The 24,459-nt window shown below is 41.7% G+C and overlaps 1 protein-coding gene across 1 annotated transcript in view; it reads left to right on the top strand.

The window, feature by feature from the left end:
• The window catches only part of CPEB3 (cytoplasmic polyadenylation element binding protein 3), a 225,152-nt gene that overhangs the window by 24,784 nt on the left and 175,909 nt on the right, over positions 1-24,459 (top strand). The gene's annotated exons all lie outside the window — the stretch shown is intronic.

Here is a 24,459-nt window from a genome sequence, read left to right on the forward strand (position 1 = left end):
GGGGGCGGCGCTGAGGCGCAGCAGGTTAAAGCCCTGGACTGAAGCACCGGCATCCCGTATGGGCTCCAGTCCTGGCTGCTCCTCTTCTGATCCAGCTCTTTGCTATGGCCTGGGAAAGCAGTAGAAGATGGCCCAAGTGCTTGGGCCCCTGCATCCATGTGGGAGACCTGGAGGAAGCTCCTGGCTTTAGATCATTGAAGCTCCAGCCATTGTGGCCATCTGGGGAGTGAACCAGCGGATGGAAGACCTCTCTCTCTGTCTCTACACCTCTCTGTAACTCTGTTTTTCAAGTAAATAAAATAAATCTTTTTAAAAAAATCTTATTTTAAAATATTTTTTAAAGGTTTTATTTATTTTATTTGAGAGTTAGAGTTATAGACAGTGAGAGGGAGAGACAGAGAGAAAGGCCCTCCTTCCATTGGTTCACTCCCCAAATGGCTGCAGTTGCTGGAGCTGCGCCAGTCTGAAGCCAGGAATCAGGTGCTTCTTCCCGGTCTCCCACATGGGTTCAAGGGCCCAAGCATTTGGGCCATTTTCTACTGCTTTACCAGTCCATAGCAGAGCTTGATTGGAAGTGGAGCAGCCGGGCCTACAACTGGCGCCCATATGGGATGCCGGCACCTCAGGTGGAGGATTAATCTACTGTGCTACGGTGCTGGCCCCCAGACTTAAATCTTATTATATTGCTTTCCCTTTGTTCACTTGCTTTCTCGTGGCAGAGGGTTAGCTATTCCTCTAAAGCAGGGGAAGAAAAACTAATGCAGTGGTCAAATTTTGCTGCAGGCCTATTTTTATGCTACCAGGAATTAAGAATGATATTTACATTTTTAAAGATTTGTAAAACAACAACAGGGAAAACAAAAGGTAAAAAATGCAACAGAAAAACCTTGAGTGACTAGAAAAGATGAAAATATTTACTATGTGGTTCTGCAGAAGATTGCCAACTTTAGCTGTGAAACTCTGATGGGGATCTTCCATAGTAACCATCTTTCTTTTTTTTTTTTTTTTTTTTTTTTTTTTTTTAGCATTTATTTATTTTATTTGTAAGAGTTACACAGAGAGAGGAGAGGCAGAGAGAGAGAGGTCTTCCATTTGCTGGTTTACTCCCCAATTGGCCGCAACAGCCGAAGCTGCACCCATCCGAAGCCAGGAGTCAGGATCTTCTTCCAGGTTTCTCACGTGGCTGCAGGTGCCCAAGGACTTGGGCCATCTTTTACTGTTTTCCCAGGCCATAGCAGAGAGCTGGATTGAAGTGGAGTAGCCGGGTCTCGAACCAGCTTCCATATGGGATGCCGTTGCTTCAGGCTAGGGCATTAACCTGCTGCACCACAGTGCCGGCCCCATAGTAACCATCTTTTTTTTTTTTTTTTACAGGCAGAGTGGACAGTGAGAGAGAGACAGAGAGAAAGGTCTTCCTTTTGCCATTGGTTCACCCTCCAATGGCTGGCGCAGCCGGTGCTGATCCGAAGGCAGGAGCCAGGTGCTTATCCTGGTCGCCCATCTTAACATGCATGGTTCCTTTAAATACATGTGTTGCTCATCCAGGAGAACTTTAATTACCATCTAATAGAAATACTCAACCAGACTCTCAATAACATCATCCTTTTATTCTTTTTGCATTCACACCTGATGTTTTCCATTTTTATCTTTCAAAAACCATCTTTTTCTTTCCTTTCTCCCTTCTACCCTCTTCCATGTAGTAAGATCTTTTTCGTTTACTGCATTTGCGTATTCTTGATCACATATGTAGGTGTAAGAGAGAGGGAATAGTGAGTGTTGGAAGACTACTGCATACTCGGTGCATTGTGAATGTGTTGAATAAATGAATTTGTGAATTATTTCTGCATATGAAGTTTAGGATTTGTGTTTTCCTTTTTGTTCTCTTTGGGAGGGCCTAGTAAACTACAGTGACTTTAGAAGGAGCCACTTTACAAAGGAGAGGCGAAACCCATTAGAGAACAGATAAACTTTTTCTTTCTCCTATCCCTGGTAGAGGCTGGGGATGTTTAAAGTTCCATGTTTCAAAGGGATGCCTTAAGGGCTTCTATTAAAGGAAAAAACCCTTTTCTTCCTTTTTATCTTTTTCTTGTGAGAGAGAAATTTTCAGAAGCATAAGACTAACTGAGGTCTCTGATTCTAAGAGCCTTTGGGGCTTTTGGGTGAAGAGTTTAGGGGGAGGGCTCTGCTTAGGAGATAGATTTAACTTTGGAATATTAAGAGGAGAGGCTTGGCCTCAAAAGGAGAAGCTGTGAACCATCTGAATAGGGCTTGATCTGGGTGATCAGAGCTTGGGAGAAAGGTAAAGGGCTAATAATCTTAGAGTTTTCTGGACTTCAGTTACTTCAAATTGTCCAGACCATATGATTTAGTTATCGATTTTCTTTAAAAAAGATTTATTTATTTATTTAAAAGGCATAGTTACAGGAAGAGAGTGGCAGAAAGAGATCTTCCATCCACTGGTTCACCCCCTAAATGGCTACAACAACCAAGGCTGGGCTGGGCTGAAGCCAGGAGCCAGGAACTCCATCTGGGTCTCCATTATGAGTGCAGGGTCCCAAGGATTCCGGCCATATTCTGCTGCTTTTCCAGGCACATTAACAGAGTCCTGGATGGGAAGTGGAGCAGCTGGGAATACAACCAGTGCTCATATGGGATGCTGATGTTGCAAGTCACGGCTTAACCCACTGCTCAACAATCCTGAACCTGGCTTTTGATTTAGCACAAAAGGAAAGAGATGCTGGAGCCAGAAACCTGGTTTTAAAGAAAATGTAGGCGCTGGTGTTGGTCCTCTGGGTTGTGCCTGACTGTGCCAGTAGGTCAGGAATATAGGTAAGTTTTGGGGCTTGTGCTTTGGAGTCCAATTAGACCTGTACTTATTTACCCACTAGTTATGTCACCTTGAGCAAATGGTCATTTCTAAGCCTGAGTTTCCTTATCTGAAAAATGAGAAGAATGATAGCATTTGTCTTTTAGGTTTATTATGAGGATTAACTGATAAAGCATGTTGAATTCTTATCTAGTTGCCTAAAAGATCAGAATGCTAGTTAATGTGATATAGTCACTAGATGAAGTTTTCTTAATGCACAAAATATTAAGACTAATAAATAAAAATATCTTACTTCTGTGGCAATTAAGGATATATGTCCCACTGTTATTCTGTTTTCACAAGTAGGAAACATAGGTTATAGGAAGAAAGAGAGATAAGAAGGGAGAGAGAGAAGATAGGAAGGGATTTTTTTTTTATTAAACTTTTATTTAATGAATATAAATTTCCAAAGTACAGCTTATGGGTTACAATGGCTTCCCCCTCCCAAAACTTCCCTCCCACCCACAACCCTCCCCTTTCCCGCTCCCTCTCCCCTTCCAATCACATCATGATTCATTTTCAATTCTCTTTATATACAAAAGATCAGTTTAGTATATATTAGGTAACGATTTCAACAGTTTGCCCCCATATAGCAACACAAAGTGAAAAAAAAATACTGTTGGAGTACTAGTTATAGCATTAAATAAGAGTGTACAGCACATTAAAGGCAGAGATCCTACATAATATTTTTAAAAAATTAATTAATTTTCTATGCCGTTTCCAATTTAACACCAGGTTTTTTTTTTTTTTCATTTCCAATTATCTTTATATACAGAAGATCGATTCAGTATATAATTAGTAAAGATCTCATCAGTTTGTACCCACGCAGAAACACAAAGTGTAAAAATACTGTTTCAGTACTAGTTATAGCATCACTGCACATTAGACAACACATTAAGGACAGATCCCACATGGGATGTAAGTACACAGTGACTCCTGTTGCTGACTTAACAATTTGACACTCCCGTTCATGGCGTCAGTAATCTCCCTAGGCTCTAGTCATGAGTTGCCAGGGCTATGGAAGCCTTTAGGGTTCGCTGACTTTGATCTTATTCCGATAGGGTCACAGTCAAAGTGGAAGTTCTCTCCTCCCTTCAGAGAAAGGTACCTCCTTCTTTGATGGCCCCGTTCTTTCCACTGGGATCTCACTAACAGAGATCTTTCATTTAAGTCTTCTTCTTTTTTTCTTTTCCATGGTATCTTGGCTTTCCATGCCTACAATACTCTCATGGGCTCTTCAGCCAGGTCCGAATGCCTTAAGAGCTGATTCTGAGGCCAGAGTGTTGTTTAGGACATCTGCCATTCTATGAGTCTGCTGTGTATCCCACTTCCCATGCTGGATCTTTCTCTCCCTTTTTGATTCTATCAGTTAGTATTAGCAGACACTTGTCTTGTTTGTGTGATCCCTTTGTTTCTTAGACCTATCCAAGCCATCGAATGTGAACTGAAATTGATCACTTGGACTAGTGAGATGGCATTGGTACATGCCACCTTGATGGGATTGTATTGGAATCCCCTGGCACATTTCTAACTCCATCATTTGGGGCAAGACTGATTGTGCATGTCCCAAATTGTGCATCTCCTCCCTCTCTTTTTCCACTCTGAAATTTAACAGGGATCACTTTTCAGTTAAAATTTAAACACCTAAGAATAATTGTGTGTTAATTACAGAGTTCAACCACTAGTACTAGAACAACAACAACAACAAATACTAAAAAGGATAAAGTATTACATTGTACATCTAGAGTCAGGACAAAAGCTGATCAGGTCATTGTTTCTTATAGTGTCCATTTCACTTCAACAGGTTTCCCCTTTGGTGTTCAGTTGTCGCCGATCAGGGAAAACAAATGATATTTGTCTCTTTGGGACTGGCTTAATTCACTCAGCATGATGCTTTCCAGATCCTTCCATCTTGTTGCAAATGACTGGGTTTCATTGTTTCTTACTGCTGTATAGTATTCTATGGAGTACATGTCCCATAATTTCTTTATCCAGTCTACTGTTGATGGGCATTTGGGTTGGTTCCAGGTCTTAGCTATTGTGAATTGAGCTGCAATAAACATTAATGTGCAGATGGCTTTTTTATTAGCCAAATTATTTTCCTTTGAGTAAATTCCAAGGAGTGGGATGGCTGGGTTGCATGGTAGGGTTATGTTCAGGTTTCTGAGGAATCTCCAGACTGACTTCCATAGTGGCTTAACCAGTTTGCATTCCCACCAACAGTGGGTTAGTGTCCCTTTTTCCCCACATCCTCTCCAGCATCTATTGTTGGTAGATTTCTGGATGTGAGCCATTCTCACCGGGGTGAGGTGAAACCTCATTGTGGTTTTGATTTGCATTTCTCTGATTGCTAGTGATCTTGAACATTTTTTCATGTGTCTGTTGGCCATTTGGATTTCCTCTTTTGAAAAATGTCTATTGAGGTCCTTGGCCCATCTCTTCAGTGGGTTGTTTGTTCTGTTGTTGTGGAGTTTCTTGATTTCTTTGTAGATTCTGGTTATCAACCCTTTATCTGTAGTATAGTTTGCAAATATTTTTTCCCATTCTGTCGGTTGCCTCTTCACTTTCCTGACTGTTTCTTTTGAAGTACAGAAACTTCTCAATTTGATGCAATCCCAAATGTTAATTTTGGTTTTGACTGCCTGTGCTCCTGGGGTCTTTTCCAAGAAGTCTTTGCCTGTACCTATATCTTGCAGGGTTTCTCCAATGCTCTCTAATAATTTGATGGTTTCGGGTCGTAGATTTAAGTCTTTAATCCACATTGAGTGAATTTTTGTGTAAGGTGAAAGGTATGGGTCTTGCTTCAAGCTTCTGCACATGGAAATCCAATTTTCCCAGCACCATTTATTGAATAGGCTGTCCTTATTCGAGGGATTAGTTTTGGATCTTTGATCAAATATAAGTTGGCTATAGATGTTTGGATTGATTTCTGGTGTTTCTATTCTGTTCCATTGGTCTATCCATCTGTTTCTGTACCAGTACCATGCTGTTTTGATAACAACTGCCCTGTAGTATGCCCTGAAATCTGGTATTGTGATGCCTCCGGCTTTGTTTTTGTTGTACCAGATTGCTTTGGCTATTCGAGGTCTTCTGTGTCTCCATATGAATTTCAGCATTATTTTTTCCAGATCTGAGAAGAATGTCTTCGGTATCTTGATTGGTATTGCATTGAATGTATAAATTGCTTTTGGGAGAATAGACATTTTGATGATATTGATTCTGCCAAAAATGAGCATGGAAGATTTCTCCATTTTTTGGTATCCTCTTCTATTTCTTTCTTTAAGGTTTTGTAGTTTTCATCGTAGAGATCTTTAACATCCTTGGTTAAGTTTATTCCAAGGTATTTGATTGTTTTTGTAGCTATTGTGAATGGGATTGATCTTAGAAGTTCTTCCTCAGCCGTGGCATTGCCTGTGTATACAAAGGCTGTTGATTTTTGTGGATTGATTTTATATCCTGCTACTTTGCCAAACTCTTCGATGAGTTCCAGTAGTCTCTTAGTAGAGTTCTTTGGGTCCCCTAAATAAAGAATCATATCATCTGCAAAGAGGGATAGTTTGAGTTCTTCCTTCCCGATTTGTATCCCTTTAATTTCTTTTTCTTGCCTAATAGCTATGGCCAAAACTTCCAGAACTATATTGAATAGCAGTGGTGAGAGTGGGCATCCCTGTCTGGTACCAGATCTCAGTGGAAATGCTTCCAACTTTTCCCCATTCAATAGGATGTTGGCCGTGGGTTTTTCATATATTGCTTTGATTGTATTGAGGAATGTTCCTTCAATACCTAGTTTGCTTAGAGTTTTCATCATGAAAGGGTGTTGTATTTTATCAAATGCTTTCTCTGCGTCTATTGAGAGAATCATATGGTTTTTCTTCTGCAGCCTGTTAATGTAGTGTATTACATTGATTGTTTTGCGGACGTTGAACCATCCCTGCATACCAGGGATAAATCCCACTTGGTCTGGGTGGATGATCTTTCTGATGTGTTGTTGCATTCTATTGGCCAGAATTTTATTGAGTATTTTTGCATCTATGTTCATCAGGGATATTGGTCTGTAATTCTCTTTCAATGCTGCATCTTTTTCCGGCTTAGGAATTAAGGTGATGCTGGCTTCATAGAAAGAATTTGGGAGGATTCCCTCTTTTTCGATTGTTCTGAATAGTTTGAGAAGAATTGGAGTTAGTTCTTCTCTAAATGTCTGGTAGAACTCAGCAGTGAATCCATCTGGTCCTGGGCTTTTCTTTGTTGGGAGGGCCTTTATTACTGTTTCAATTTCTGTGTCAGTTATGGGTCTGTTTAGGTTTTCTATGTCTTCCTGGTTCAATTTAGGTAGGTTGTATGTGTCCAAGAATCTGTCCATTTCTGATAGATTTCCCTGTTTGCTGGCATACAAGTTCAAGGAAGGGATTAACACAACTCATTTGACTCTTGATATTAAGTGGAAAGGAGACAAGGAAATCTATGCTTGACTTGTAGAACTTCCAGACTAGCCCATCTACATGTCAATATTAGCTTTGTATTTCATATACATTGACCTTTACTGCTTTATAATTGATTAAAAATACTTTCATATTCACTAACATAATTCTGGTTATTTAGGTAAAGCAGAAGTTAATATTATCTCCATTTTATTCCAGAGGAAACAGAGACTCAGGAATTAAGGGCATGGGTATTGGAGCCAGACTGCCTGGGTTTGAATTCTGGCTTCCCTACTTCCCAACATTAAATATAACCTAGGACAGGTTACTTTAACCTCATTGTCTTTATTTGTGAAATGAGGATAATGAAGTGTGTTATTTAGGACTATGTGAAATTATTCATCATGTAATACAGTACATGTCATAGCAAGTAGTAGGAGCTCAATAAATACTGTTGCCACTCACAGCCAGGAAGCTAATAAGAGGTAGTGATAGTATTTGCATTGAGATAGTTGGATTTTATATTCCATGTCATTTCCATACGTTGCTTCCGATAATATAAACAATGTTGACCCTATGTATTATGGTGATATCATGACCCGTTAACATTAGAGCAGGTAGTCTAATTTGTTTTTCCAAAAGTGGTAGGATATCCATCTAAAGGGTTCCTCTTGGGAGTCAAATACCTATTTCTCAACTTCCCAAAGAAGATAACAGCTATGCCTTTAGAACAGAACTACGCCCAAATTCTCTGGCTTTTGGTTCCTCTGGTTGCCAATCTGCAACACAAAAAGATAGAGATCGCTTTCTTTAAATGGTATCTTTGGGAAACTTTTAGTATACATGGTTGAAAAAGCATGCTAGCCGGTGCCGCGGCTCAATAGGCTAATCCTCCGCCTTGTAGCGCCGGCACACCGGGTTCTAGTCCCGGCCAGGGCGCCGGATTCTGTCCCGGTTGCCCCTCTTCCAGGCCAGCTCTCTGCCGTGGCCCAGGAGTGCAGTGGAGGATGGCCTAAGTGCTTGGGCCCTGCACCCCATGGGAGACCAGGAGAAGCACCTGGCTCCTGCCTTCGGATCAGCGCAGTGCGCCGGCCACAGCACGCTGGCCATGGTGGCCAATGGAGGGTGAACCAACGGCAAAGGAAGACCTTTCTCTCTCTCTCTCTCTCTCACTGTCCACTCTGCCTGTCAAAAAAAAAAAAAAAAGCATGCTAATTAATGAGTTGGAAGATTTGAATTTATCTAGTCTTGGATTTATCCTTAGTAACTGTCTTTTCTCTGACTGTTGGGGATCCCAACAGTCATCCTTGGTACTGTCACCTGTTCATATAATCCCTTTGTAGAAATTCAGAAAAAACACTCCTTTCTTCAGACTGCTGCAGTTTGCTACTAGGATTCTTGAGTATAGTGAGAAGTCCGTTGGCTAGATTTCAGTCTTTACTGGCCTCCTTGACTAGCCTGCTGGTGGACTGAATGATCTGTATAAGATGATGGCTCTGTCTGTTCATTGCATAGGGCATTTTTTAAAGATTATTTATTTATTTGAAAGGCAGAGTTAACAGAGAGACAGAGGCACAGAGAGAGAGAGAGAGAATCTTCCATCCACTGCTTCACTCCCCAGATGGCCACACCAGCCGGAGCTGGGCTGATCTGAAGCCAGGAGCTTCTTCTGGGTCTCCCATGTGGGTGCAGGGGCCCAAGCACATGGGCCATCTTCCACTGCTTTCCCAGGCACATTACCAGAGAGCTGGATTAGAAATGGAGCAGCCAGGACTCAAACTGGCGCCCATATGGAATGCCAGCACTGCAGGCAGCAGCTTCACCTACTATGCCACAGCACCAGCCCCTGCACAGGGCTATTTACGTTGAATGAGATAATAAAGGAGGAGGGTTTTGGCAAAATCTAATCCCCTCTGTAAATTTTAGGCATTGATACTACACAGACACTGTTTGATCTTATATACTAGGATCCAATGCCTCCCTGAGTACACACTGACTATTGCTGTTCCCTTCATTCTGGTGTTCCCAGTGAAGTATCAGTCTGTACAGAACCCATTAACTACTGGCTGCTAAAGGTTGTGAAAAGGAAAGTTTTCTCCATTACCTCAGGCCCGTACTAGCCTTGCTGCATGTATCACTTCCTTTGGTGAGTCATCTTTCTAAAGACAATCATGCTGGTTTTAGTCTACCCTGAAGTAAGACTGGGTCTTGCCTATCAGTGGAATTTGGAATTCTTTGGTTACAGCTTATCTCCAGTTTTCAGGCAAAGGTCATTACATACAAGCTTTGCGTCAGTGGAAGAAAGAAAAGTTGCTGAACCACACTTTACCCTCTCTCCGCACTTTGGATGCCCAAACTGTCTCCTGGGATGTAGAGACCAAATAGGACAAGAAGATTTACATGTATGAGTTACTAGCCAAAAGGTGACTTTACAAGCAAACTTGAAATTATATCCTCCTTCTGCCACTAATTTTATGACAGTGGGCAAGTAAATCACCTTTCTTTCTTTCTTTCTTTCTTTTTTTTTTTTTTTGACAGGCAGAGTGGACAGTGAGAGAGAGAGAAAGACAGAGAGAAAGGCCTTCCTTTGCCGTTGGTTCACCCTCCAATGGCCACCGCGGCCAGCGCGCTGTGGCACCGTGCTGATCCGCAGGCAGGAGCCAGGTGCTTCTCCTGGTCTCCCATGGGGTGCAGGGCCCAAGCACTTAGGCCATCCTCCAGTGCACCTCCGGGCCATGGCAGAGAGCTGACCTGAAAGAGGGGCAACCGGGACAGAATCTAGCGCCCCGACCGGGACTAGAACCCGGTGTGTCGGCGCCACAGGCAGAGGATTAGCCTATTGAACCATGGTGCCGGCCGTAAATCACATTTCTAAATTTCCATTTTGTCATTTTCCATTAGACACAAGAATGATATTGATCTCATAATATTTACCTCATTATGCATGTATTAAATGAATTGATATGTGGAAAGCCTTAGCACTGTTTCTAGCACCACATTACATGCTGCATAAATATTGGCTACTATTATAACCAAACTCTATGGAAGACTTATTCTACGAAATCTACGGAAGAAAAAGTTGCAGAACCTACCTTCAGTAAGCCTGGAGTTGTAGTTGGGGAGTTAACATAACTTTATCAGAAAAGGTAAATAAAAATCAAAAGCAATAAATATGTGGGACAGGTAGATGCTAAAATGTTAGAGCATATGATTTGAGTCAGGCTCTGAAGAAAGAGATTTGGATAAACAAAGGATTTAGAGGCCATTCTGTTTGGAATTGGTAACATTACCCAGGCTCCAGACTGAGTAGACCAATTTGCCTGGAGAAGTGGGAATAATGTGGCCTGGGAATATAGGTTGGGATTGGACGGGAAAACCATAAATACTAGAGTTAAATGTTTGAATCTGTCCTGTAGATAACGATGAATGATTTGATGAAACTTGTAGATGGAAATGTCCAGCAGACAGTTGGGAAGCTCGGGAAAAATGCTTAAAGCCATACCTAAAACTTTGGGGATAGAAGCTGAAACTGAAAATTTATGATACCTCTAAGACCAACTCCTTGAGCTTTGCCTCTTGGTTCTGATATCAAGGAGGCAAGTTTAAACAGCTTTTTAAAAAAAATTGTGAGGGGCTGATGCTGTGGCATAGTAGGTTAAGCCTCCATATGGGTGCTGGCTCAAGTCCTGGCTTCTCCACTTATGATCCAGTTCCCAGCTGATGACCTGGGAAAGCAGTGAAAGATGGCCCAGGTGCTTGGGGTCCTACACCCATGTGGGAGACCTGGAAGAAGCTCCTGGCTTCTGGTTTGGATCAGCCCAGCTCCTGCCATTACGACCATTTGAGGAATGAATTAGCAGATGGAAGACCTCTCTCCCTGTCTGTAACTCCGCCTCTCAAATAAATCTCTCTACCAAGAAATTGTGAAACCGTCGGGAGGCTTAAAAAATAACTTAAAAAGTAAATGACGGCCGGAGCCGTGGCTCAACAGGCTAATCCTCCGGCTAGCAGTGCTGGCACACCAGGTTCTAGTCCCGGTCGGGGCGCCGGATTCTGTCCCGGTTGCCCCTCTTCCAGGCCAGCTCTCTGCTGTGGCCCAGGAAGGCAGTGGAGGATGGCCTAAGTGCTTGGGCCCTGCACCCCATGGGAGACCAGGAGAAGCACCTGGCTCCTGCCTTCGGATCAGCGCAGTGCGCCGGCCACAGCGTGCTGGTCGTGGTGGCCAATGGAGGGTGAACCAACGGCAAAGGAAGACCTTTCTCTCTGTCTCTCTCTCTCTCACTATCCATTCTGCCTGTCAAAAAATAAAAAAAAATAATAAAATAAAAGTAAATGAAAGGGTTTGCTTCCCTGAAGTCTTGTGAAAGAACACATTGGCCTTTCAGAATAATTTTTAAAATTTTGGATATACAGCTTAACTATATTTTCCATATTCATTATTCAGTTTTTTCAGTTTCTGGAGAGTTCCTACAACTGAGTTACCATGACAAGAATAGGAAAATAAGTAGTAGATCAAATGAGGAGGTATGCTATGTGTTAAAGAGATCTGTACAGGGAAGGCATTTGGTGAAAGTGGCTTAAGATGCCACTTGGGGGGCCAGCGCTGTAGCACAGCAGGTTAACACCCTGGCCTCAAGTGCCGACATCCCATATGGGCACCAGTTTGAGACCTGGCTCCTCCACTTCCTGTCCAGCTCTCTGCTATGGCCTGGGAAAGCAGTAGAAGATGGCCCAAGTCCTTGGGCCCCTGCACCTGCGTGGGAGACCCAGAAGAAGATCCTGGCTGCTGGCTTCAGAGCAGCGCAGCTCTGGCCATTGTGGCCAATTGGGGAGTGAACCATCGGATGGAAGACCTCTCTCTCTGCCTCTCCTCTCTCTGCGTAACTCTGACTTTCAAATAAATAAATCTTAAAAAAAAAAAAAAAAAGATGCCACTTGGGATGCCTGCATCTCATGTCAGAGTACCTGGGTTTGAATCCAAGATCTGGTTCCAATTCTAGCTTCCTGCTAAAGTATATACTGGGAGGTAGCAGATCATGGCTTAAGTATTTGGGTTCCTGCTACCCATGTGGGAGTCCTGGATAGAGTTCTGGGCTCTTGGTTAAAGCCTGGCCTAGCCCTGGCTATCACAGGCATTTGGAAAACGAAAAAGCAATAGAAGATCTCTCTGCCTCTCTGCCTTTCAAATAAAAAAAAAAAAATGAAAATAGTTTGTAAAAAGATAGGTTTTTGGGACTGGTGTTGTGGGACAGTGGGTTAAGCTGCTTCTTGTAATGCTAGCATCCAATATCAGGGTGCCAGTTCAAGTTCTGGCTGCTCTGTTTCCCATCCAGCTTCCTGCTAATACACCTGGGAAGGCAGCAGATAATGACCCACATAATTGTGTTTCTGAATGCACATGGAGATACAGATGGTATTGCTGGCTCTGGATGGAAGACCGTGCGCTCTCTCTCTCTCTCTCTTTCTCTCTCATATACTCTGCCTTTTTTTTTTTTTTTTAATATTTATTTGAAAGGCAGAGTTTACAGAGAGAGAGAGAGTGATCTTCCATCCTCTTGTTCACTCCCCAAATGGCTGCAATGGCTAGAACTTTGTTGGTTCAAAACCAGGAGCCAGGAACTTCTTTTGGCTCTCTCACATAGGTGCAGGGGCCCTAGGATTTGGGCCATCTTCCTGTGCACATTAGCAGGGAGCTGGATTGGAAGTGGAGCAGCTGAGACATGAACTGGTGCCCATATGGGATGCCCCGTAGGCTGATGCTTAACTTGCTATGCAACAATGCCAGCTCTTACACTCTGCTTTCAAGTAAATATATATTTTTTCTTTTTAAAAGCCTTTTATTTAATGAGTATAAATTTCATGAGTACATCTTTAGGAATATGATTCTTCCCACCATACCTGCCCTCCTACCCGTACTCCCTCCCCCCTCACATTCCCAGTCCCATTCTCCATTAAGATTAATTTTCTTTTTTTTATATACAGAAGATCAGTTTAGTATATATTAAATAAAGATTTCAACAGTTTGCCCCCACATAGCAACACAAAGTGAAAAAATACTGTTGGAGTACTAGTTATAGCATTAAATAACAGTGTACAGCACATTAAAGACAGAGATCCTACATGATATTTTTAAAAAATTAATTTTCTATGCAATTTCCAATTTAACACCAGTTTTTTTTTCATTTTCAATTATCTTTATAATATCTTTAACAGAAGATCAATTCAGTATATACTAAGTAAAGATTTCATCAGTTTGCACCCACACAGAAACACAAAGTGTAAAAATACTGTTTTAGTACTAGTTATAGCATCACTTCACATTAGACATCACATTAAGGACAGATCCCACATGAGATGTAAGTACACAGTGACTCCTGTTGTTGACTTAACAATTTGACACTCTTGTTTATGGCGTCAGTAATCTCCCTAGGTTCTAGTCATGAGTTGCCAAGGCTATGGAAGCCTTTAGGGTTCGCTGACTTTGATCTTATTCCGACAGGGTCACAGTCAAAGTGGAAGTTCTCTCCTCCCTTCAGAGAAAGGTACCTCCTTCTTTGATGGCCTCGTTCTTTCCACTGGGATCTCACTCGCAGAGATCTTTCATTTAGGTCTTTTTTTTTTTTTTTTCCCCAGGGTGTCTTGGCTTTCCATGCCTAAAATACTCTCATGGGCTCTTCAGCCAGATCCAAATGCCTTAAGAGCTGATTCTGAGGCCAGAGTGTTGTTTAGGACATCTGCCATTCTATGAGTCTGCTGTGTATCCCGCTTCCCATGTTGGATCGTTCTCTCCCTTTTTGATTCTATCAGTTAGTATTAGCAGACACTAGTCTTGTTTGTGTTATCTCTTTGACTCTTAGACCTATCAGAGTCATCAGTTGTGAACTGAAATTGATCACTTGGACTAGTGAGGTGGCATTGGTACATGCCACCTTGATGGGATTGTATTGGAATCCCCTGGCACGATTCTAACTCCACCATTTGGGGCAAGTCCGATTGAGCATGTCCCAAATTGTACATCTCCTCCCTCTCTTTTTCCCACTCGTATATTCAACAGGGATCACTTTTCAGTTAAAATTTAAACACCTAAGAATAATTGTGTGTTAATTACAGAGTTCAACCACTTTTTTTGTTGTTATTGTTCAAGATTCATTTTCAACTAACTTTATACACATAAGACCAACTCTATATTAAATAAAGATTTCAACTATTTGAACACACTCAAACACTTAATTAAAAAAAACTGAGAACAAGTTTTACAATTAAATCTCATAGTACGACTCATTTAAGAAGAGGTCCTGCATGAGGAGTAAGTACACAGTGACTCCTGCTGTTAATTTAACAATTAACACTCTTATGTATGATGTCAGTGATCATCTGAGGCTCTTGCCATGAGTTGCCTGGGCTATGGAAGCCTTCTGAGACCACAGTCTCCATCAGTATTTAGGCAAGACCAAATGCAATGTGAAAGTTCTCTCCTCCTTTTAGAGAAAAGTACGTCCTTCTTTGGTGGCCCCTTCTTTCCACTGGGGTCACATTCACAGAGTTCCTTCATGTAGGATTTTATTTTATTTGCTACAGTGTCTTGGCTTTCCCTGCCTGAAATGCTCTCTTGGGCTTTTCAGCCAGACCAGAATGCCTTAAGGGCTGATTCTGAGGTCAGAGTGCTATGTAGAGTGATTGTCATTCTATGAGTCTGCTTTGTGGACTGCTTCCCATGTTGGAATGTTCTCTCCTTTTTATTTCTACCTATTATTATTATTATTATTATTATTATTATTATTATTATTATTTTGGGCAGGCAGAGTGGACAGTGAGAGAGAGACAGAGAGAAAGGTCTTCCTTTTGCCGTTGGTTCACCCTCCAATGGCCGCCGTGGCCGGTGCGCTGCAGCCAGCGTGCCACACTGATCTGAGGCAGGAGCCAGGTGCTTCTCCTGGTCTCCCATGAGGTGCAGGGCCCAAGCACTTGGTCCATCCTCCACTGCCTTCCTGGACCATAGCAGAGAGCTGGCCTGGAAGAGGGGCAACCGGGACAGAATCTGGCGCCCTGACCAGGACTAGAACCCGGTGTGCCAGCACCACAGGAGGAGGATTAGCCTATTGAGCAGCGGCGCCGGCCTATGTCTGCCTATTCTTGTTACTAAGCACTAGATCATATTTATATGATCCCTTTAACACTTTATATGAAATCTTTAACACTTAATTTGGTCACTTTAACACTTAAGATGGCATTTTTACTACTCAGCTTAATGGGATTCAGGGTCCCATGGGAAGTTTTTATACTGTACACTTAAAAGTAAGTCTTTAGGCATGTATGCAGAACTATAGAGCTTTACAGTTACAAATTTCCTCCTCCCGGGGCCAGCACTGTGGCTCACTTGGTTAATCCTCTGCCTGTGGCGCCAGCATCCCATATGGGCACCGGGTTCTAGTCCTGGTTGCTCCTGTTCCGGTCCAGCTCTCTACTGTGGCTCGGGAGGGTAGTGAAGGATGGCCCAAGTGCTTGGGCCCCTGCACCTGCATGGGAGACCAGGAGAAGCACCTGGCTCCTAGCTTCGGGCCAGCTCAGCGCAATGCCGGCCATAGTGACCATTTGGGGAGTGAACCAACGGAAGGAAGACCTTTCTCTCTGTCTCTCTCTCTCACTGTCTATAACTCTACCTGTCAAAAAAAAATTTCTTCCTCCCTCTGTTATTCCCACTCTCATTTTTTTCCCAAGATCTATTTTTCAATTGACTTTATACACATATGATTAATTCTGTGTTAGGTAAAGAGTTCAACCAATGGTATTCAGAAAGAAAAAAAAGAAAAGTAAAGAAAAATAGAACTGTTCTTCAACAGACAGAGCTGTTCAGGTCATTGCTTTTCGAAGTGTTCAAAGTGTAAGTTTGGCTTTTTCAGGTTTCTTTTTAGGTGCTCTATTAGTTCTCACAGATCAGGGAGAACATATGGTATTTGTCCCTTTGGGACTGTCTTATTTCATTATGTATGATGTTTTCTAGAATCATCCATTTTGTTGCAAATAACTGGATTTCACTTTTTTTTTTAACCATTGTGGAGTATTCCATGAGGTACCTATCCCGTAATTTCTTTATCCAGTCTTCAGTTGTTGGGAATTTGGGTTGATTCCATATCTTAGCTATTGTGAACTGAGCTGCAATAAACATGGGGATACAGATAACTTTTCCAGATGCTGATTTCATTTCCCTTGGGTAAATTCCCAAGAGTGGGATGGCTGAATTCTATGGTAGGACTATATATTCAGATTTCTGAAGTATCTACAAACTGGCTTCCATAGTGGTTTTACCAGTTTGCATTCCCACCAACAGTGGATTAGGGCATCTTTTCCCCTACATCCTCACCTGCATTTGTTGTTTGTTGATTTCTGTATGAAAGCCATTCTATCAAATAAATCTTAAAGGGGCTGGCACTGTGGCGCAGTAGGTTAATCTGCCTACTGCGCCGGCATCCCATATGGGCACTGGTTCTAGTCCTGGCTGCTCTTCTTCCAATCCAGCTCTCTGCTATGGCCTGGGAAAGCAGTAGGAGATAACTGCCATAGTTCAGGTGCAGTACTGTACTGGTTCTGAATGAAGAGGAAGGGATGTGATACAGAAATTTAGGAAACAGAGTGAACATGTTTTAGTGACCAATTAGAGTTGTCCCTCAAGATGAGGGGAAGTCCAGATTCCTAACTTGAGTTACTAGATGGATGGTGGTGTCATTCAAGGAGATAAGGGAACTGAGAATAAAGATGCAAGTGTATTTATGAGGAAAGATCTGTAGCTCCTCAGGAAATTGTGTAGTAGTGGTTTGTAGATGAGCAGAAAGGTTCGATCTGGAAATCTAGGAAGTGGTGAACTGTATAAATATACATACCATTGTCTAGAGAGAATCTAGAATCTGTAGGATTAGGAGCATCCTGGGGTATGTTGTATTGAGCAGGCAGATTAAGAAGAAACACTTGGCTGGCGCTGCGGCTCACTTGGCTAATCCTCCGCTGGAGGTGCCGGCACACTGGGTTCTAATCCCGGTTGGGGCGCCAGATTCTGTCCCGGTTGCTCCTCTTCTAGTCCAGCTCTCTGCTGTGGCCCGGGAGTGCAGTGGAGGATGGCCCAAGTGCTTGGGCCCTGCACCGCATGGGAAACCAGGAGGAGATACCTGGCTCCTGGCTTTGGATCCTGGCGGCCATTTGGGGGTTGAACCAACGGAAAAAGGAAGACCTTTCTCTCTTTCTCTCTCTCTCTCACTAACTCTGCCTGTCAAAGAAAAAAAAAAAAAAAAGAAAAAGAAACACTGAGATAAGTGAAAATCTGGGTGAACACTATCTTAAAAGAAAAAGGAATGGTGTTGTACAGGATTTCTACTGCTGTGTAATCATTACAAACTTATTGGTCCAAAGCAACACTCACTTATTAATTTACAGTCCCATAGGTGTAACATGGCTGGGTTTTTTGTTCAGGGTATTGGTACAGGTAGAAATCAAGGTGGTTGCCAGGCATTTCTTGTCTGGAGGCTCTTGGGAAGAACCTTGCTTTTAGCTGCTGTTTGTTGTATGATTGCAGTTGTAGGATTGAGGTTCCTATTAGCTTCTAGCGGGAAATTTGGGGCGGGGGTGAGGGAAGGGACATCTGAGAATTATTTTTACCACGAATGTTTTATGAAGAAAGAATAAGTAAAATAATATCTAAAAGTGTCAGTTGGCCATTGATAGCTTTAGTAAGTTCAGTAGCAACTTTTAGTGGGATGGTTAGGGTAGAAGCCAGACTGTAGTAACTTTGGGAGGGGAGTGCCATCAGCTGGAGGGAGTAGAGCTAGATTTACAGCTTTCTTTTAAGCAGCCTGCCTGGAATGGGAAGAAGACAATAGGGAATAATTATAGAAACTTGGGTCTCAGGGAGAATAGGAAGAATGGGCTCAAGACCATAGATGAAGGAATTAATTGTGGACCTGTAGGGGGATGCAGCTTCCTCTGAGAGAGGAGGAAAAGTATGAGTGGAGTATAAGAAGTCTAAGTTTGTAAGTGAGAGTTTGTTGGTGGGTAACTGAAGGCATTACAGCCCAGTAGCCTCAGTTTTCTTTTATAAGTTACAAACGGTCAATAAAATGGGAGTTGAAGTTAAAATTGCTTATTTGTAGGGTAGAAGGCCCTTCCTAAAATTGTTGATTGAATTAATGAACCCAAGACCAAGGGGCAAAGAGGGCAGAATCATAAAGAATCCCCTGTATTCTCGCTCCAAACTATGTCTGGTTCACCTGGCTCCCTTTTTTCATTCTTCTGTTCTCAAAATTAGTCTGATGTAGCATTGCTAACAAGTCCTCACTCTGAGGATATGAACTTTCAGCTTGTAAGTTGCCTTAACTTTTTTTTTTAAAGATTTATTTATCTATTTGAAAGTCAGAGTTACACAGAGAAGGAGAGGCAGAGAAAGAGAGGGAGAGAGAGAGAGGGAGAGAGAGAGAGGGAGAGAGGTCTTCCATCCGCTGGTTCACTCCCCAGATGGCCACAATGGCTGGAGCTGCACCGATCCGAAGCCAGGAGCCAAGAGCTTCTTCCAGGTCTTCCCACACCGGTGCATGGGCCCAAGGACTTGGGCCATCTTCTACTGCTTTTCCAGGCCATAGCAGAGAGTTGGATTGGAAGTGGAGCAGCCTGGACTCTAACTGGAGCCCATATGAGATGCTGGCACTGCAGGCAGTGGCTTTCCCCACTATGCCACAGCACCAGCCCCAGCCCCAAGTTGCCTTAGCTTTGAACAATCGTAAAAACTTTCTTCTATAGCTGGAGTGTATCTTGTTTACCATTTTCAAACCAAATTATTTTAATTTTCCCCCATACATTGTGAGCTCTTTAAAAAAAATTGTTTTTAATTTATTTGAGAGACAAAGTGAACGAGTGAGAGCAATGAGACATACACACACACACACACACACACGGAGACAGCATGCATGCAAGAGAGCACTCCTGTCTGCTAGTTCACTCTCCAAATGCTCACAGCGGCCTGCACTTCCCCAGGCTAAAGCCAGGAGTCAGGAACACAATGCAGGTCTCTCACATGGGTGGCAAGGAGCCAATTACTTGAGCCATTATTCTTGCCTTTCAGGGTCTGCATTAGCTGGAAGCTGGAATCAGGAGCTGGAGCTGGGAATTGAACCTATTGAGAACTGAACTCAGACATTCTGATGTGGGAAATAGACATCCTAAATGGCAGCTGAACCATTGGGCCAAATGCCTACTCCATAGCTGTGAGCTCTTTGGAGTCAAGAATTTTGGCTTTTCAAACCTTTTTTATGTTCAGTGCCTCTTCAAACCTTTTTTATATTCATATATTATATGTACCTCTAACACAATATTGGCACATAGGGAGTTCCCAGTTTATTTCTCTGGCTTACATGATCAAGACTTAAACCTCCCCTTCCTATTTGGCCAGATTGTGCTATGTTTTTTGTCTTTGCAGGAGATAGTTAACCTTTACAAATACATCATGTATTCTTGTAAACTATGGAAGTATAACATATATGCAGAAAAGTACATAAATAATAACTATCCAGTTTTCTGAATTTTCAAAGTGAACAAATCTGTTTAACAATATCCCTGAAGTCTCCTTTTCTGTTTCTACCAATCATAATTTCCTTGCAAAGGTAACCACTGGGCTGACTTTGAATCCATAAGTTAGTTTTATTAGAACTTTATTTAAATGGAATCATATCATAGGCTTTGTGTCAGGCTTCTGTTGCTCTGCATTGTCATCATGCAATTCATTATGTTCTGTAAAGTTATCTTTGCATTGATTTTCATTGTTTGAGTCCACTACAAGTTTACATATCCATTTTATTGTAGTCGGATATTTGGGCCTTTTTCAGGTTTGAGCTACTGTGAATAATGCTGCTTTGAACATATCTTTGGTTATACGTTTGTATTTCTATTGGGTGTATAGTTGCTGAATTGCTGGTTCATAAGTTATATGAATGTTTAGCTTTTTTTAAAAAACAGATTCATTTATTTATTTACATAAAAGACAAAGTGATAGAGAGGGAGAGACAAAGAAAGAGAGATATCATCCATCTGCATGTTAACTCCCTAAATGCCTTTAAGAGCCAGGGGTGGACCAGGCCGAAGCCAGGAACCGGGAATTCCATCAAGGTCTCCCTCTTGGGTGGCAGGAACATAATTACCAGGCTTTCAGCTGCCTGCTTTCCCAGGTGATTAACAGGAAGCTTGACTGGAAGCGGAGCAGCTAGAACTCCAATACGGGATGCTGGAGTTGTAGGCGACAGCTTACACTGGCACCAGTGTTTAACTTTAATAAATACTGCTAAATGATTTTGCAGTATAGTTATATAGTGAGACCAAATTATACTCCCACCAGCAATATTTGAGAACAAGTTGCTTGACATTCTTACTAATGTTTGGTATTGTCTGTCTTTTCCAATTTTAGCTATTCAGGGTTCATTTTGTCTTTGATGATTAGAGGGGTAGAGTACTCTTTCCTATTACTTTGTGTCTATTTGAATATCTTTTCCTCTTGCCCATGTATCTTTGGGATGTCTACCATTATTGATTTTTAATAGTCCTTTGTATGTTCTGGTTACAAGATTTTTGTTGAAACAAAAAAACATGTTGCATGTATTTTCTCTCATTCTGTGTATTACCACTCTAGTCTTTTGTTAAACTGACAATTTTAGATTGGTTTGTTAAAATTTTCCTTTATTGTGTTGTTTTTGTAACCCGTTTAAGAAATTGTTGCTTACCCTAGTTTCATGCAGATACTCTTCTGAGGTTTATTTTAAAGGTTTCATTGATTGCCTTTTGCATTTAAATTTAGACTCCATTTGGAATTGATCTTTTAAATTTTTATTTATTTATTTATTTGAGAGTCAGAGAACAATCCCATCCATTGGTTCATTCCACTATGCCCACAGTAGCTGGGACTGGGTTGGGCTGAAACTGAGAGTTGGAAGCTCAGTCCAGATCTTCCAGATCTTCCACATGGGTGGCCGGGACCCAATTACTTGAGGCACAGCTGCCTCCCAGTTCTGAAATAGCAGGAAGCTGCATTCATTTGCTGGGTCAGGGATGAACTCTACTCCAATATGTGACATGAGCATCACTGATGTCTTAACCACTAGGCTAAACCCTCAGTCCTGGAATTATTTTTATGTGTAGGGTTGTAAAGGTAAAGGTTTGGTCTTTTTTTTTCCATATGGATATTCAGTTGACTCTAATACTCTTTATTGAAAACACCATTCTTTCACCACTGCAATGTTAACATTTTCTAATTCTTGTGACCATATATATGTGGATTTGTTTTTTGACTTAAATTTTGTTCCACTTGTTCATTTGCTTATTCTATTTGCTTATTGTGCCAATAACTACAGTTAATTGCTGTGGCTTCATAATAGATTTTGATATCTGGTGGTATAAGTCCTCTTTTTTTTTCTTTATACCTATATTACTATGGCATTCTTGGTCTTTTGCATACGAATATAATTTTAATTCAGTACATATTTACTGAATACCTGTTTATTATGTGGTAGGCACAGTGATGGGTTGTGGGAATATAGTCTTCCATGAGATAGGCGTGGTCCTTTCTTTTCAGTTGAGAAAACACTTAGAGAGAATGTGTTGAGAAAAGGTCCTAGGAAGGGTCCCCAAGGAACTCAGTATTTAAAGTCAGCACAGAAATGTAAGAAAACCTAAATGTAAGAAACCCAAGAAAGGAGAGCATAAAGGATGCAAAGAGGGAACGGTGTATTCAGAAAGTATGACCAGTGATGTCAATGTTGCTGCAAGGTCAAACAAGATAGACTGATAAAACATTCCACTCAACTTAGGTCAATGTTTATTGTGACCTGGGAGAAGCAGTGTCTGTGGAGGGGTAGGGTGTGTGTCTTTATTAGATTGTAAACTCTTAGATGAGAACAAAGTTCCCTGCTCAATTAGTGTTTAATGAATGTTATTTCATGATGGTAATCAAATGATCTCTCTACTACTGAATATTGTAAGGGCCAAAATGGTTTTCTATTTACCACTCTTCTTCATATCCATTTTTGCAGCTGATGGAAAAGTAATTGCTCTTCTAAATGAAGTATAATGTAATCCTTCTTCAACCCTTGGTTGTTTTAGATAGTCAAAAAACCATTATTTATTCACTCATCCATTTGTACATTTATTCAGCAAGCATATATGGAGTAATAACCAATTTCTTCTTCTTCTTCTTCTTCTTCTTCTTCTTCTTCTTTTTTTTTTTTTTTTGACAGGCAGAGTTAGACAGTGAGAGAGAGAGAGAGAGAGAGAGACAGAGAGAAAGGTTTTCCTTCTGTTGGTTCACCCCCAAATGGCTGCAACAGTGGGCACACTGTGCCGATCTGAATCCTGGAGCCAGGTGCTCCCTCTTGGTCTCCCATGCAGGTGCAGGGCTCAAGCACTTGGGCCATCCTCCACTGCCTTCCTGGGCCACAGCAGAGGGCTGGACTGGAAGAGGAGCAACCAGGACAGGACCAGTGCCCCAACCGGGACTAGAACCCAGGGTGGCGGCGCCGCAGGCGGAGGATTAGCCTAGTGAGCCGTGGCGCCAGCCCTCACCAATTTCTTAGACTTGTATCACCATGCTAGAGATAGAAGTAAGGAAGGGAAAGAAAAAAAGAAGTCTGGGAAGATATATTTGACCCATGGATATCTCTGTGAGTTAACTCTGAAAACTCTTTTGTTATAACCTTTAATGAGTACTCAAAAGGGAATTATGGTTATACTCCATAACCTAAAACCAAGGTTTTAGAAAGTGCTTCCTTTTTGGTTAAATTAAAATGGAATTTCAGTACAGAAGGGCTTTGTACTTGTTGAGGGTCCTCCTATAACTTGTTTTTGCTTGATATGTATTTATACTTTGGTATGTATGTATTTTCTTCTTAGATTTGAGTGCTCATTTTAGGAAAGAAGGAGCAGAGATTAGTAAATTTGTAAATACTACAAAAATACCATTAAGTATGGGCAGTGCTAATTATTTGTTATCATTTATCAAGGGTTGTGGCCAACATTTATCTTTTTCCATTGTGTGAATTGTAGTAGAGCTGCAGCTGGAATTAGGTAGATAAATAAGTGCCCAGGTAAACCATTTCAAGCACATCTGAGTAACTTAAAAATTTCTGGTGATAAAATCTTGACATATTGGCTGGCGCCGTGGCTTAACAGGCTAATCCTCCGCCTTGCGGCGCCGGCACACCGGGTTCTAGTCCCGGTTGGGGCGCCGGATTCTATCCCGGTTGCCCCTCTTCCAGGCCAGCTCTCTGCTATGGCCCGGGAGGGCAGTGGAGGATGGCCCAAGTGCTTGGACCCTGCACCCGCATGGGAGACTAGGAGAAGCACCTGGCTCCTGGCTTCGGATCAGTGAGATGCGCCGGCCGCGGCGGCCATTGGCGGGTGAACCAACGGCAAAGGAAGACCTTTCTCTCTCTCTCTCACTATCCACTCTGCCTGTCAAAAAGAAAAAAAAAAAATCTTGACATATTAATTTCAAATACCTTAAAAATTTGTTTTTTGAATCTGTAAGGATTGTATGAGGCAAGTTTACAATTTTTTAACTTAGGGTGCTGAAAATGTAGATGTTTGGTAGGTTAGCAGAGTCTTCAGGAAGATTAACCTTGAGTTGATCCTCGAAGACTCTGAAATGCAAATGGTAAAAAGTGAAACTTTCTTTAGGAGGATAAGGGAAGAGAAAAAATAGGGAATGTAAGCTAAAGTCACAGTAGGAATAAGCAAGCATTTGGTTATTTTACAACAGCTTTTGGCAGATTCGTTCAAAATGATTCTTTTCTTAAATTGTTGGTTTGGGTTTTTTCCTTTGAAATAACTAGAAACAAAGACTACTAAATGCTGCCAATTAGTGGTCTCTGGCAATAGTTCAGTTCTAATTGGTGAAGAAGGGAAATAGAAAATTAAGAGAATTTAAATGATGTTTAACATTTTCTGTTCCAAGTTCAATCAGCATAGTCATCAACTGACATTTACTCTGAACCCCTTGGGTGAATGGCACTGAACCAAATCCCATAAGAAATATTATCTTTTGCCTACGTGAGCAAACTGGTTCTTGAACTATTGCTCTCAGAAGCTATAGATAATAACAGTTGATGTTAACATGTTGTGATTCCAGCCTTGGAATCATGAGGTTAAAACAGG

This window comes from Lepus europaeus, chromosome 17, assembly GCF_033115175.1.
Source record: "Lepus europaeus isolate LE1 chromosome 17, mLepTim1.pri, whole genome shotgun sequence".
In the NCBI taxonomy this organism is placed as follows: domain Eukaryota; kingdom Metazoa; phylum Chordata; class Mammalia; order Lagomorpha; family Leporidae; genus Lepus; species Lepus europaeus.